At 40.7% G+C, this 14,923-nt stretch overlaps 1 protein-coding gene across 3 annotated transcripts in view; it reads right to left on the bottom strand.

The window, feature by feature from the left end:
• ABCG2 (ATP binding cassette subfamily G member 2 (JR blood group)) overlaps positions 1 to 9,852 on the bottom strand; it is a 127,537-nt gene extending 117,685 nt beyond the window's left edge. For 2 of the 3 annotated variants that reach the window (XM_005897792.3, XM_070372167.1), the window contains exons 1-2: positions 9,510 to 9,852; positions 8,788 to 8,899 (exon numbers count right to left, since the gene is read on the bottom strand). The gene's annotated coding sequence lies outside the window, so the exon portion shown is untranslated. The remainder of the gene's footprint in view (positions 1 to 8,787; positions 8,900 to 9,509) is intronic. The other variant, XM_070372169.1, reaches the window with a different exon arrangement.
• Positions 9,853 to 14,923: the final 5,071 nt, after the last annotated feature.

Raw genomic sequence — 14,923 nt, 5'->3', positions numbered from 1 at the left:
GAAAGGAAGTGAAAGAAACCAAGCACAGACAGTGTTAGGTTGCATTGCAAAAGCCCACTAGGGATTTGAAGAGAGAAGTTTTATTTGGAACACACCATCCTTCTAATGTTCTCTTTCCTAACCCAGAAGTATAATAGGAAGTTAAGGCTGTATTAAGCAGGCATTTCATATTCTGAAAACATGAAGCATGTCAAGTGACAAAATATGACATACACTAAGAGCTTCTGGCTCCATTCTTTACCAGCCATGACAAGTTTTTATTTTTTATTTTTAATCCAAGCCTTCTCAATATAAACCTGTGGTAACAATAATGCATTCCTTAGAGTTGACATAACAATATAAAGAGATCCCTGAAATGCTGATTACTAAATCAACCTTGCCAGAAGTCCTCTTTGGAATCAAGTGCTAATTTTCCTCTCTGTGGTGCATACCTAAGCACAGGTCAGGCAGTCAATGGATTGCCGATCGTGGATAATGGATCCACACTCCCTACTGATAAAGACCCATGGTCAACTCAGTTAAGGTGACTGAGTGAACTCATAGCAAGTCGAAATGTCAAAGTGTTAGTCACTCAGTTGTGTCTGACTCTTTGCAACCCCATGGACTGTAGCCTGCCAGGCTCCTCTGTCCATGGGATTTCCTAGGCAAGGATACCGGAGTGGGTTGCCATTCCCTTCTTCAGGGGATCTTCCCGACCCAGGGATCGAACCTGGGTCTCCCGCATTGTAGTTGGATTCTTTAACACCTGAGCCACGAGGGAGGCAAAGCTCAGAATAATTGGGCTCAAACTCTCATAATGCCATTTGTTCCAGAACAACAAACATTACATAAGTCCTTGATGAAGAAGTAAATGAAGCCATTGTTTCCATTAAGGTAAGTCTAAATGATTCTAATTTAAGAAACATTGCTTTTCTGAGAGAAGGTAACACAAATTTAATTTTTAAGTTTCCTCCCGTGTTTCATGCAACACGTAATTTTATGTTATTAAATGTAATATTAAGACAATAGTAATTCAACATGGAAAGGAAAGAAGCAACGAGGCAAATTAGAACTTAAATATTTCATAATTTTTGCTGGGAAAATGCCATGGACAGAGGAGCCTGGTGGGCTACAGACCATGGGGTCACAAAGAGTCAGACACAACCAAGCAACTGAGCACACACACACACAAACACACCCACACACACACATTTACCAATAAAAGTATGGTTAAACAAAATGTAGCATATGTGTACAATAGACTATTATGTAATAGTTAAAAAGGAATGAAATAGAAATATGTGTACTATCATGACAAAGAAAGGTCTCCAAGACACGTCAATTATAAAAACCAAGTTGCTAATTAACACAAGAATATTGATCTTGGAGGAAGAGCAGTGAGTGGTCCTGAAGAGAGATCTTAGTTCCCTGCCCAAGAATTGAACCTGGGTAACCTGGATGAAAACTAGGAATCCTAGCCATTAGATTGCCAGGGGCTAGAGGCTAGAAGCAAAATGGCCCTGTGGTTTTCCCTGATTTGAAAGCAAGACTATTTCAAGAAGGCAAAAGCGTAAAAACACATGCAAAGTTTATTATTAGAGATACAACACAATGTATGAGAAAGCACACTGAAAAATTGTTAATTTATGTCAAAAGCAGGGCAGAGATACACATCCAGAGAGAAAGGGTCCGGGCATCCTCTCTCATGAGGAGTGCAGGAAGTCAGAAGCTAGGCAGAGATACACACCCGGAGAGGAGGGCAGGCATCCTGAGCGAAGAGGAGCACAGTAAGAAGGTGCTGCAAATCCCTTATATAGGGCGGTCCTTCCGGGTCTTTGTATATATTTAACCAATCATCTTGTTTCTCTCTTCACATCTGATTGGTCCTAGGACCCTCTCCAAGAGAGTCCTTGCAGAGCACAATATTTTTCTAAGATAGATCCCACTGCAGAGGCCTATGGATGCATGTCCACACTTATGGGGTGGGGACCCCTCCCTTTTTAGACCCCCAAGAAGCCTTCCTGTACATGTATAGACAGGGAAGTCTTCCTTGACCTCAGGAGCGGGCATCTTATCTCTTTACTTTAGCAGAGCTCAGCTTTTGCCACTAGCTTTGTCCTTGAAGTGTCTGGGTGAGAACAAAGCTTGAATTTTACTCTGCTTGACAAACACCTGATATCTGGCCCTGTGTGTGTGCTCACTCGGTTGTGGCTAACTCTTTGTCACCTCATGGACTACAGCCTGCCAGGCTCCTCTTTCCATGGGCTTTCCTAGGCAAGAATACTGGAATGGGCTGCCATTTCCTTCTCCAGGGGATCTTCCTGACCCAGGGATTGAATCCACGTGTCCTGAGTCTCCTGCATTGCAGGTGGGTTCTTTACCATTGCACCACCTGGGAAACTGTCCCACCCAGAGGTCCCCTGTCTCCTACCTCCCCAGTGAATATAAGTTCACTGGGCTTCCCTGGTGGCTCAGCTGGTAAAGAATCCGCCTGCAATGCAGGAGATCTGGGTTCAGTCCCTGGGTTGGGAAGATCCCCTGGAGAAGGGAATGGCTACCCACTTCCAGTATTCTGGCCTGGAGAATTCCATGGACTGTATATTCCATGGGGTCGCAAAGAGTCAGACACAACTGAGTGACCTTATTTTTTTATGTTAAAATGCACACATGTAGACAGAGACACACACACATATCCTCACGAAACAAAATTGTGTATTTCTATTTGTACCCATCTATGCATGTAATCATGGAGAAAAGCCTTTAGAAAGATATGACCCCAAATGGCAGCAATGTCTGGGAAGTATAGGTTTAGGAAGTGGAGATACTGTTTTGAAAATACATATCTCTATTGTTCAAATACTTCTCACAGTGTATTCGTCTATTTTCCTATTTCTCTTAAGAGTAAAAGCCAAACACCTTTACAATATGTATCTTCCACCCTACTCTGACGTTCCCCTTTACTAATTGTAATATAGCGAGACATATCTCCGTTATAGCTCAAATATACACACACTGACCCACTTCCTGGCCAGTGCCCTAGCTGCTCTGGGCAATTCTTCCCCTATGCATCTATTTAGCTCATTCTTCCACTTCCTTCAAGTTTTTCCTCAAATGGTAACTTCTCTTGAGGACTACCCTGACCAACTAAAAATTGCAGTTCCTCCTACTAGCATTCTTGATCTGCCATATCTTATTTTTGTTACTAGCACTTATTACCTTCTAACATATTATGTAATTTCCTTACTTATTATATCTGTATTTCTGATTCCATTAGAATATAAGCTCTATGGGGGTATGAATGTTTATTGCTTTGTTCATTGACAGAGCCTTAGTTCCTAGGATTGTACCTAGTATACCAGTAGGAACTTGATAAAATAGATTAATCAATTCACAAATTGTCACAAAAATATATTTGTGTATTTTTAAAATAAAAGATATCCACCAATCCACAAACAAAAAGTCAGAACAAAATGTTTAAGGACTCACTGGGTTCTGTGAAATAAGATTTGAACATCTTTGGTTTAAAGTTATTAAATAAGATAAAATATACGGGAAGGCAGCTTTTTGAATGGAATCCCTTCTATTGACTTGGGCACACTATCTAACAATGCATATTATCTTGTCCTGGATCACCTATTTTCCAAGCAACTGGGAATAAGCTAATCATTCCTAGGAACTTCTGTGAAATCCCTAGCTATTTCTTTACAAAGGCAAAGAACCGCTGACTATCCCTTATTTCTTATAAAGGAAGCATTGTGTCCAGGTGAAGAGGTGTAGTAAAAATCCTATCTAATTCTTGGAGGCCTCCTTTATCTTTCACAAATACGTATATCCCTTAAATGTACATAGAGTTTAATTCCCAATTTTGTTTGAGTAGATACTGAACACTTTGGAATAGGAAAAGTGAGAAAGGTTTCAAACAGCCAGCCTCATCCTCTAACTCAAAGAACAATGAAGTCCTTCAACTAGAGAAGACTTTTTTCTAATCAGAATCCATGGCATGGAATAGGGAGGAAGCTAATCCAAATTATCGAGGTGGGGAGTTCAAGAAGATGGTCCCCAGGCAAATATTTTTGCAGTCTTGTTTTTCCCTGGACTTTAACCATTCCTCAGTGCTCTGAGAGGCTGTAACAGACAGCAGTGCTTAGGTCAGTTATTTGAAAATGGTGGAAGGACCTTTGATATTATGCAAAACTTGTTTCGTTTTCCAACCTGTGTTGGTTTATGATGGAGTCTTCAGAATTCTCCAGAATCCATCCATGCAAATTTATGATGATCTATTCCTTTGTTCCAGGGTATGGAAAAGTTGCTCCAAATTTTCTTTAAGGTTTAGAAGCAAACTCAAGACAGTATTGTTTATAGAGTCAAAAATCCTATGCTGCATACTTTTATTATCAAGACTGTCAATGACTACTATGTACAAGTACCTCAGAACTCATAGTTTGTGTTTCTCACTTTGCAATTATAAGGTCCTCCAGAGTTAAAGACCACATCTTAGGTTTTGTAGTCCCACAGTATGGTGCTGTTCACATGGTAATCATTTAACTGAGACTTACAGTCATAATTATAAACCATACGATAATATAAACAGAGGCTATGAACATTACTTAAAATCACTCTTGTGGCAGAACTTTGAAACACCAAATCTGCTTCCATGGTGCTTTAAAAAATTTTAAAGCCAAACACCACAGCAGAAAAGCAGTAATTCTGACAGATTTTTCTTGTAAATTCTTCATACATGTTTTTTATGTACTGAACCGGCAGCACAAGAAACTCTAGGAGAGAAGAGGGACTCAAATCAACGCAATCATTTTTACTGAACCAACCAACCCCACCTCTCTTTATTGCCTCCCATGTTGGTATGGTTGTTAATAAATATTTAGAGTTTAAGAAATCTAGGTACAATAGTTTATGACTGGTGCCTTGATCACCTCTATAAAGAGAGACTCTCAAGAGGGAAGCACTGCCTGATGACTCAAAAACTGAAGATTTAGACAACAAATGCAGCAAATTTTATATATTTACATAATTACACATGTGTATGTTTGTATATATCTATGAAGTAGAGAAGGCAAGGGAAAGTGTCATAAAGGAAGGATATATTTAAAGAGTAAAAAAATCAGAATCAATCAATGTGCCCCATGAGAGAGGAATGTGACAAACTGCGGTATATGAACCACAGTCATAAAAATTAATAACAACCGTATGGTCTACACTGATCATGGCATATGGGAGGAAAAATGTTTGCTCTGCCCTCTTAGGTTTCCTCCCTGGGGACCTCTGAATTAAGCTGACAAAAGACAAAAGGAGGAAAAAAGGGCTTATTCATACGGAAATAGCTAGTAGCTCACTGGTTAAAGATAGAAGCTTATGTACCTAACTTAGTAGGGGAAGAAAGGAAATGCAGAAAAATCTTCTATGGAAAGAACAAGTGAGTTTCTGTAGGAAAGACAAATGGATTTTTAGGAGAATAAACTGGAGATAAAGTTTGATATAATATTTGTTTGTGAAAATGCAAGTGGTCTTTTCTGTCTTCATGGCCATGAAACTCCCAGAGAGATTTACAGTATATTTACTTTTATCTCTCTCCTAGGAATAAGCCCATCCTGAAGAGGGAATTTATGACAGCCTCGTTTCTCAAAAGTTTCTGCTTTTTAATAAGATAAGGGAAATGCTGAGAAGGCTTCTTTCTGTATCTGTTGATTCTTAATTGCATTCAGCTCAAATTAATCCTCATGCCAAAGTGGCATATTGGGGAAGGACGTATCCTGACCCTTTCAGTATAAAGTTATATTAAGTGAAGAAAATCAGAGCTAAATTAGCATGAACGTATTCACTGATTTTCAAATACAAAAAAAGTATGCATAAGTACGGCAGAGATGAGAAATCAGTTTGGGGAAAAGAAAATAGTGTTTTAATAGTCATTATTAACTTTCTTATTCTATAAGCTTACTGAAGTTCATAGCCGTCAGTAATTTTTTTAAGTGAGTGAGGAAAAACTATGAGAATGTTAAGAAGAAATTGGCACTTTCCTGGCCATCTGGTGGTTAAGATCCTGTGCTTCCACTGCATAGGGAGAGGAATGCATCCCTGGTCAGGGAACTAACATTCCTCATATGGCCAAAGGAAAAAAAAAAAAAAAAGAATTTGGTTAGGGAGAGAGATAGTAAAAAAGAAAAAAGCAGAAAGGTAGTGAGAGGGAAAAAAGCACAGAAGTGGACCGAGAAAAAACAGAGATGTTTTATGCCACAGTGAAAGGCAAAATGACACCTAGAGAAATAGGAAATAGTGGCAGAAAATGGGATACAAATTACTTCATAGGTTGTGTATTAACTATTTAATGTCTCTCAACAACCCATGTGGTATAATCATCCCCATTTTACAAATGACAAAACTGAGTCATCTGTTAAATAACTGGGCCAAATAACTGCTCAGTTTTTCAGGTAAGGAGGTCAGGATTCAGGAAACTCCAGACTGGACCATTTTGCTTTGACCCCTCTTACGCAGACAAGCCAACATTTCAGAAGATAAGTTTCCATCATCCTCTGAAATAGTAACAACTGATTCAGCAACTTAACATAGATCTTGGTGACATCTAAAATAGTTTTTTGCCTTTACTTTGATAAGTTTATTTTCAAAGTAAATATTTATTTTCCCCCAGATTCTAAAGCCTTCCATCTTTGGAGAAATGACAGTGCCTTTCCCTCTCATCTACACCCCTATGGTAGAGCACATTTATTCATTTCTTCCTTCATTCAGCAAGCTGAGTGCCCGCTGTGGCAGGTCTGCAACAGGTGCTGTGTGTGTGCATGACTGAGTAAAACCACATAGGCCCTGTCCTCAAAAACTGCACAGTGACCTACGGGTATACACTCAGTCACTTCAGTCATGTCTGACTCTTTTGTGACCATATGGACTGTAGCCCGCCAGGATCCTCTGTCCATCGGATTCTCCAGGCAGGAATACTGGAGTGGGTTGCCATGCCCTCCTCCAGGGGATCTTCCCAACTCAGGGATCGAACCCCCCTCTCTTGTGTCTCCTGCATTGCAGGAGTCTTTACCCGCTGAGCCACTGGGGAAGCCCCATGGGGTACAGCTTGGAACAATTTCTGGATTAACACCTAATAAACTGTGTGACCTTGAAAATAAGAGGTTTACTATTAGAAAACCAAATTCTACTGTTCTCTGACTTTCCAGATTGAAACCTTGAGGCAGGGATTCTCTTCAATGAACTTGGTTTTAGGCTTTGGCAGTAGACAAGCTTCTCATTATGTTTTATTGTCGTTCAGTCGCTAAGTCATGTCTGACTCTGTGACCCATTAACTGCAGCACTCCAGGCTTCCCTGTCCTTCATTATCTCCCGGAGTTTGTTCAAACTCATGTCCATTAAGTTGGTGATGTCATCCAGCCATCTCATCCTCTGCCACACCTTCCTCCTCTTACCCTCATCAAAGTGATGTCTCTGCTTTTGAATATATTGTCTAGATTTGCCATCGTTTTTCTTCCAAGGAGCAAGTGCCTTTAATTTCATGACTGCTGTCATCATATGCAGTGATTTTGGAGCCCAAGAAAATAAAATCTGTCACTGTTTCCACTTTTTCCCCATCAATCTGCCATGAAGTGATGGAACCAGATTCAATGATCTTTGTTTGTTTGTTTTTGATCTTAGTTTTCTGAATGTTGAGTTTTAAGCCAGCTTTTTCACTCTCCTCTTTCACCCTCATCAAGAGGCTTTTTAGTTCCTATGTTTAGCATCAGGGAAATATCACAGTGTAAAGATGTTTCAGGACCTACAAAAACCCTTAGACTTGGATATTCTTACATTATCATTGTTTCTTACTTCAAGTACCACTGTCGTACTTCCTCAGCCGTGCCATCCTAGCTTGCTAGAACTGACTGAATAAGATCTTCATACAATGGTGCTGGGCCCACCTGCCCACTTTGGTTGTAATTTTAGAAACCTTAAGGCTTCATTTCTTAGTAACACAGTGCATTTTTATTCTTTCCATGATTCATCATTTTGGAAGGGTGTACACTCAAGCACTAAGATAAGGTTCAGGAATGAGATAATAACTTCTCTATTTTAAGCATGTCATTCATGCATTCCAAACTTTACCAAATGCCTACTGTGCTGTTAGGATTATTTAGGAAAGAGACCTAGCCCCTGCCCTCAAAGAATTCACCCTAATGGTGAAGAAAGGGAAGGAAACAAAGAGTTCTGACACAGGGTAACAGGTGTTAGAATAGAAGTAAATATTGGATGGCAGAGGACTAAATGGAAGGGACATTTAGACTGAAAGAATGGCAGAATAAAACATCCGATGGGACATGACATCTGAACTTGAAGTTTACCTGGGAAAGAAGTGGGATTGTGTTACAGGGAGAGAGAAGAACGTACACAGGCTGGGATAAAGTTCAAGAAGGAAAGTTAGAAAAAATGACAAGGGAGTAGAGGCAGGGAACAGACCAGGAAGGAAGGTTTTTTTTTTTTTTTTTTTTTTTATGCAATGCTAAAGTGTTTTACATTATCTGGGAGGTGAGATTGAAAGAATGTAAACATGTGTGTGTGGTGATCAGCATGTGGAGAATGGACAGAGGGAGCCTGACACATTTCCCGATTATTCCTCCTGGCTTTCAATGAACAACTTCAGCATTCTCAGTTCCTTCTGAAATATTTTCCCACCTAATTCTTAATATATAAGTGCTTATTAACCTTACCTGACTTCTGTTGTGGAAAAATTTGCAGTAATAGGGCTGTGTTTTAATCCCTAGCTGCACCCTTAGGCTGTAACTTTTTGTATTTTGTTACCTGCAGGAGTTTAGGCCTGTGCAGAAGTCCTATCAAACAAGCCATGGGTTGGAACTGAGACTCTCATAGGGTGGAGGCGGCTTCCCAGGTGGTGCGGTGGTAAAGAATCCACCTGCCAATGCAAGAGACGCAGGAGATGAGGGTTCTATCCCTAGGCTGGAAGATCCCCTGGAGAAGGAAATGGCAACCCATGCCAGTATCCTTGCCTGGAAAATTCCATGGGCAGAGAACCCTGGTAGGCTACAATCCATGGGGTGTTAAAGAGTCAGAGGCGACTGAGGACACACACACACACACACACACACGGCAGAGGCAGCTGTTCCCTCCATTTGCCTGTCACACTCTGGGGAAGTATCTCCTCTCTCCAAAGTCAAAAGTGTGTGTATTATCTAGAAATGGCCATGCCAGCTGACACAATCTCTCAAAACCAGCTCCTCCCATTATACAGTTAGAGAGCTGATCCTTCCTTTAGTATAGACTTTGGTCTCTGACTAGCTAAGGAATGGTTCTCTTCAGGATCCTGCCATCCAAACAGCAAAAATGTGTCAGTTTGGACACACATAGCCACTCATGCCCACCATTTAAGCAAGAGCTAGGAACAGGGCAGTTCCTGGGGATGAGGATTTGTCTGAAACCTCAGACAAGTCCTTTCATCTCTTCAGTATTATCTGCAAAGACAGTTAATACATAGCAGTTGCTGTGTTGTGCTGCCCAGAACATACCTCCAGGACCGAGGAACTACAGGGTCTCGCTGGTTGCGGGGACACTATCAGGGGCATAGCTCTCATCCCGCACTCCTCTCCAGCTATTTTCCCGGGCAGATGAGCGCTTCCCCGCCGCCACCAGCCCCATCCTCTTTCCAAACAGTCGGCCCCCCGGCAGTCGCTGGAGGATGTCGGGGTGCAGAGGCCAGTTCCGCCAAGCCCACCCGGGGCGCACAGAGAAAAGAAAGCCGGCAGGAGGCGGGACCAGCGAGCGCCTCCGCGCGCGATTCTCTCAGCTTTGGTATTTAGGCTACGTTCTCTGTCAATCCGGGGAGATTGACACCGCGGGGCGGGGAGAGGAGAGGAGAAAAGGACTTAGGGTGGATGGAAACCGAGAAGAAACAAAGCGGAAAAGGAGGACCGGAAGGGCAGCTAGCTGTTCGGACCGTTTTCTGGCGCAGGTCCGGGGCTCCGCCAGGCCCTCCCGAGGCGCAGCCGCTAGACCAGTGGAGCGGGGGCCGGAGGGGCGCCGGGCCGGGGATACAGGGGCTCCGGGCGGGGGATGGAGGGGCGCGGGGCGGGGGTTACAGGGTCTGGGCGCAGCCTCTCGCCCCCTTCCTGAGAGTGAGCAGAGCGCCCCACACCGCTATTCTCCTCCCTGCCTATGAAGCCAGGATGCGAGCTGCTCCGGGTGTACCTGGTTGGGGAATCCGAGGCAGCAGCCTTAGTCACCACCTGGGGCCAGGCACCACCCACAGTGCTACTTGTTCAGTGCTGGAAGGCCTTGAGATGCAGTGAATGGGCGCCCTACTTTTTCCCGTGCTCTGCATTAACTTGCCGCGTTTGCTTTGAAAGTATTTCCCCTCCGGATACGGCGGGGGTAGGACCTGTACAGCTGCACAGGACCCAGCTGGTGACTCAGATGGTAAAGAATCTGCCTACAATGCGAGAGACCTAGGTTCAGTCCCTGGGTGGGGAAGATTCCCTGGCGGAGGGTATGGCAACCCACTCCAGTATTCTTGCTTGAAGAATCCCTTGGACAGAGGAGCCTGAAAGGCTATAGCCCATGGGATTGCAGAGTCGGACACGACTGAGCGACCAACACTGTCACGAAATATGTAACCAGTCCTGCCTTTGGTCGCTTGCCTCCTAGTCACCTGGTCCTTGAAAGAATCTACCCTTAATTTGTGAACAAGGTTCAGTGACTTCACTGGTTAGATTTCTGTTGGCTCCAAACATTTTTGCTTCACCTGTCTAGGTCAACACTGATGTCCTTCTGGAAATGTTGAGGAATCCTGAGTTGCAAAACACACCTCAGGGGACACTCAAGACTGGAATACAGTTTATTATGCCAGCAGGTCCAAGGGGAATCAGTTCCCAACAAGGACCCTGATGTTTTTGAGAGGCCCAGTTTTACACACACACACACACACACACACGTGACTGGTTACATGTTAACAATCTTTTTGTTGTATATGATTGAGTTTTACAAGTAGGTGCTAGGAGAACAAACAATTAAGGTTAACGGGGGAGGTGGGGCCGGGAGGGGGGAACAATTATTATACATCAAGGGAGGATGTCTCCATGATTAATCTAACAGGGGCAGCCTGACCACAACTACAATCTCCGTTTGCCATCTGTAGGGAGTGAAGTCTCCAGGAGACCTGGTTTTCACTAGCAACTGTTTCCTCACTCTTAAGCAGGGTTCCGGCCCAGTTCACATCCTGTCTTTAAGATGGATGACAGGCTTCAAGATGGAGTCTCTCCTGCTTTCCTCACACTGGCCCCAACAGTATAACTCACTTTCCTCTCTTCCTTGTCTCCTGACCAAGTTCTAGGGAGATCAGCCACTAATCCTGCTAGTCACACTACCCTAGTGTCATTTACAGACACATATAGTAGGTTCTCAAAAAATGCTTGTCATTGGTAAACTGACTTATTGGACTTCCATAAGTGATCATCTAAACCCTGCAGTTTAAAGCATTATTCTGTGCATTCACTCATTTGCTCCCCAGTCATACTCCTTTGGCTTGGACATAATTTAGTTCTCTACCCTAGTCTTAGGTGACAAATGCTCAGTTACTGTCTCTATTATGTTCATTCATCCACTTCAGTTTCTGGATCATGTCCTGATGACTTTTTCACATCCACCAGAAAGCCTTCTGCAGGTGAATGTTAATATGTTTGATAGCAGTGAATTAGTTTTGCTTTTGTTATTAGGGAGGTATGGTAAGATAGAAGAAAGACTCTAAAGTCAAAAGCGTCTGGATTAGATCTTGCTGTTGTTAGCTACTTAAAGGCTCCATTTCCTCATCTATAAAAATGATCATTAGAAAGGCTTCCTTGAATAGATTTTAAGATTAAATAATCAAAACCAAGTCTTTCTTACTCTACGGACCATATTCTTAAACACCTACACTGTACTATTCACAAATATTCTCCCCACTCCACTCCCCCAAAAAAGATTAAATGAGATAATAGAGGGATTTCCTTGGCAGTCCAAAGGTTAAGATTCTGCACTTTAACTGCAGGGGTGCAGGTTTGATCTCTGGTCAGGGAACTAAGATCCTGCATGTACCACATTGCAGCAAAAAATGAAAAATAAAAAAAATAGATAATATATGCAAAAGAAAATAGCACAGAGATCCTTAATAATCATTTCCCTTTCTCAACCTTTTAAAGAAGTAAGGTTATAGTCATCCACGCAGCACTGCTCCTTAGGTTTTATTCAGAACAAAATTCTGTACCATACTTAGACTAACATCCTTTACAAGGCAAAACTGACACAGGCTAGGGAAACATGGAAAGAAGTTAAATACTATTCATTCACCATTAAATAATATGTATGGCTTAATATTTAAAATAGCTAATGCCCATTTCCCCACTAACATAAAATTAATGAAAATGTAATTCAGTGCATTAATTAATGAAATGAATTCACTTATTCAATAAACATTAATGATTCAACAAACATTTTATCCTCATTGCTAAAAGTATAAAAAGTTCTTGGTCAGGAGTTTCAACAAAATGAAATAGATCTCTGCTACCATGGTGTTTACCAAGTTACTTTCAGAGGACACTCTAGAGGAGATCCTTGTGACAAAAGACTGCAACCATGACATTTTATTCAATCAGTGAGGACATTAAAACTTGCTTACTTGTGGAATTTCCACTGAACATTTGTTTCTCATACATGGAGATGCTGCAGTGAAATATACCACGGGCAAAATACTGTAGAAATCTTCACGACCATTTTCTTCTGATGTACCAACAAATATTTTTGGATGAGGGAAATGCAAGAGACAAACCTTGTTTTAAATCAAATCAAAAAGATTTGAATAAATAAGTATATATAATATTTTCAAAGAGTCTCATGTTAATTTTGCAAACAGGCAGAATTTGGCTGCTAAAAAATTTCCCAATCATTCACTGACTCCTTTATATCAGTGTTCACAAGGCCACATAATATATTGGAGTGTGTGGATGCCAAACAAACACAGTTGGATTTTAAAAGTGTTTATTGAATGTACTTTATTTAAATGTTTTAAACACTGTTATATGATTTTAGTATGCTTACAGTCATTCTAATTCATACTTTCAAAACAATGGTCAAAGCAGCAATTACATCAACATACTACAGAAGTGCTATACACCCAATTAGTACTTTAGGAAATTATAAAACCAATGTACACAAGAGCACTTTGGCAGAACTTAATTTGGGACACAGCAAGATGTTAAATTCTATACAGAAATCCAGTGAAGGATGAGTCATTCTTGGAGATGGAACAACATGATGATTTCACAGCCTGGAACGCTCAATAGGACCATCAATGGGCCGTTTCAACAATCTAACAACCAAAGGGAGCTGCCAGAGAGTCAGGCGGTCTCATTCCAGATGCCAAAAGCAACAGGCAGACCATCACAGTCTGGCTTCTAAATACATGAGTTTTTATTTCTGTTGAACTCATCCAGAGAAGTGAATCTAGTAAATACAATAAAATGTAACCCAACCAAGATTTTATGTCACTTTCCACAGATGCAGGTATATGAACAACTTAAGTGCTAAAGGAAAATACAAGTAAGTGTTTGTATTTAAGGGTTCAATACTAAACTTTATCTATCCCTTCCCCCACCCCACCTTGAAGCATTTTCTTATTGTCTATCATATTACCATGAAATTTAATCCTTGTCCACTCTTTGAAAGGAAACTAAATATCCTGTTTGATACTGAAAAGTTAACATAGGCCTACTCATTCTCTGCCAAGATTCATTAAAAAAATAAAATTCAACTTTGAAAAATAATTTCTATTTAAATTACATGCTAACAATTCTTCAAAGTAAGTAATTTTTTAAATGGAACTTGAGAAATGTTTCCATCATAGAGTATAGAAATTCAAAACTGATTCCACCAAAACTCTTTTTTTCTCTAGAAAAAAATGCATAAAACTTTGAAGCACTTAACACAAGGGTCTGTAGCAAATGGTTGATAGAAAGCAGGATTCCATTTACACTTGAATATATAAAGTACTTAATTTATACTTGTGGAAAATCACAAGGATTTTAAGAATATTTTGCCAAATCAATGATGGCAAATAAAGTTTGGCAACACATTTTAGAAAGATGATTTATATACTACATATAAATGAAAGGCAAACATAAATATGATTGATTTAAGTTTAATTACATTAATATAATTTACACCATACCGATACCCACATGGTAATAGCCACATGGCAAATTCACAGTTATAACTAAAAAAACTATTTAGAACAGTCATTTTGTTCCATTATTTGCATAATTTTCAGTAATAGACTTAGAAGCCTAATACATGTATGCTTATCTTTTATGGGTTACAATAATCTAAAAGTTATACTTTAACATTGTGGCTTAAAAAACAATTAGCAGTGTGTTTTTATGCTGTAGTCAAAGCTGACTAGTTTCAGGTCTTAAAAACTTTCAGGGGGGATCAGAGCAAACTCCACCCCAGACCAAGGCCTATGTAGTCTACAAATTCTTCTTTGTCACAGTTGGCTATCCACCCAATGGATCAGTGACCCTTAGACCTCTGAACTTGACAACATCACTCCCACCCCTGTTTTTTTAAAGTAAAAGAGAGGAACAGCAAAGTGAAGAATTCAAAACAAAAATAAAACCTACATTTTTAGGAGGTCATCTTGTGCTTCAGAGTTTCTGTTAGCCTCCTAGTTTGGAAACCCTTCATACTCCTAAATGTAGCCTCCATGTTTATGTCCCAGGACCCTATACAGAAAGAGGGAGAAAGTTTTCCAGTCTTCTTAGACCATTTTGGTTCCTCACTTTCCAGGCAATGAATAGAAGACCATATTCTTTCTTGTAATATTTTCCTTTCTTTTACCAAACTTCCTTGAAAAAAAAAAATTTTTTTTTCTTGAAAATTTTTTTCTTCCTTGAAA

This window comes from Bos mutus, chromosome 6, assembly GCF_027580195.1.
Source record: "Bos mutus isolate GX-2022 chromosome 6, NWIPB_WYAK_1.1, whole genome shotgun sequence".
In the NCBI taxonomy this organism is placed as follows: Eukaryota; Metazoa; Chordata; class Mammalia; order Artiodactyla; family Bovidae; genus Bos; species Bos mutus.
The sequence above is the reverse complement of the archived record's forward strand: the minus strand, read 5'-3'. Positions and strand labels throughout refer to the sequence as shown.